Here is a 1,564-nt window from a genome sequence, read left to right on the forward strand (position 1 = left end):
AAAATCTTAAAAAAAAAAAAAAAGAAGAGGTAATGAATGCATGTGCTTAGCCAGCTTTTTAAAAATTTATTTTTAATTTATTTTTATTATTTTTAAAAAGATTTTATTTATTTGAGAGAGAGAGAGCATGCGCAAGAGCCGGGGGAGGGAGAAGCAGACTTCCTGCTGAGCAGGGAGCCTGATATGGGCTCGATCCCAGGACTGTGGGATCATGACCTGAGCTGAAGGCAGATGCTTAACCATCTGAGCCACCCAGGTGCCCACCAGCTTTTTTTTTTTTTTTTTTGTAATTGAAGTATGGTTGACAACCAATGTTACATTAGTTTAAAATTATGGAATGCTTCATTAATTCGTGTGTCATCCTTGCACAGGAGCTATGCTGATCTTCTATCATTCCAATTTTAGTGTATGTGCTGCCCAAGGGTGCACTCAGCTGGCTTTAATAAAAAAATACTAAACGTAAGTTAAAAAAACAAACAAAAACATCTGGGGCAGAGTAGGAAATAAGAAAAACGACCAGTGGAAGGGCAAAAAAACAAAAAACAACCCTCCCCCAAAGCACACACAAAAAAACAAACTACCACAATTCTCAGTCTGTGATATTGATAGTACCCTGTGTATGTATAACTTAGTGCTTAACATAGCAACTCTCCAGATCCACACATTTTAGCAACATCGCGGATCTCAGACATGGAGTCCACACCCCATTTTACAGTTAAGAAAAGTAAAACCCAGAAATAAAGTGATTTCCCCAAGGTCATTCAAGTAGAGAGTGGCAGAATGGAAACTAGGATATGACTCCCACTTTTTTGTTTTTACCTCCCCACACTGCTGGGGAGTAACAGGATGAGCAGATCAGCAGTTAGATGAAAAAGATCTTGAAAAACAGTCGAAGAAGGATGGCTTTTTTTGGGGTAAAATGCCAGATGTCTAAAAAAATGAAGTATTTTAGGATGCTTATTTGGCAGCTATACAGTCTTTGGCAGCACAGTCTAACAATTGGTAGGCATATGTTGAATGTACTGAAGGGGGCGACTGTACAGCAGGACCGTCCGGGAACTGCAATAATCCAAGTGCGTGGTGATCTGGGAGGGAACAGAGTCTGGGCAGGATGTAACAGTAGAATTTGGTGAATGAATGAATGAATGAACGAATGTGAATACTGAGGAGAGATGGGAAAATGTTAGTGGGATTATGAAGGAGTGTAAATTGGTTAATTGTAGTGGAGAATAGGGGTAAAATGATGACTCGACCCCTTTTAAGGGCATTCTAAATGATTCGATTCAACCTAAAAGACTGGTGCAAATATAATTCACATCACTCCTACTTTCTTGGTTAGGGATAGTTTACCTACATTTGTAAATTAATGGATGCAGCTGCCCTCTTTGCATGACTCCGACGAAAGAAAAACCGACTGCAATTCAGTACAAGAAAATTGGATTTCCTGAAATAAGGTACCATTTGCCTAGTAGACTAGCCTAGCTGTTCTGAGGACCAAATAAGACAACGTAGCACCGCATTTGGCACATCGCAGGAGCTGACTGTGCACCTTAAATTCCGCCCA

The 1,564-nt window shown here is 40.0% G+C and overlaps 1 non-coding gene across 1 annotated transcript; it reads right to left on the minus strand.

Annotated features, from left to right (window-relative positions):
* Positions 1 to 326: 326 nt before the first annotated feature.
* On the minus strand, positions 327 to 429 carry LOC123324969. The gene has a single exon (XR_006540145.1). It is a non-coding gene; the product is annotated as a U6 spliceosomal RNA (small nuclear RNA).
* Positions 430 to 1,564: the final 1,135 nt, after the last annotated feature.

The sequence above is a fragment of the Neomonachus schauinslandi genome, chromosome 5 (genome assembly GCF_002201575.2).
Source record: "Neomonachus schauinslandi chromosome 5, ASM220157v2, whole genome shotgun sequence".
Classification (NCBI taxonomy): domain Eukaryota; kingdom Metazoa; phylum Chordata; class Mammalia; order Carnivora; family Phocidae; genus Neomonachus; species Neomonachus schauinslandi.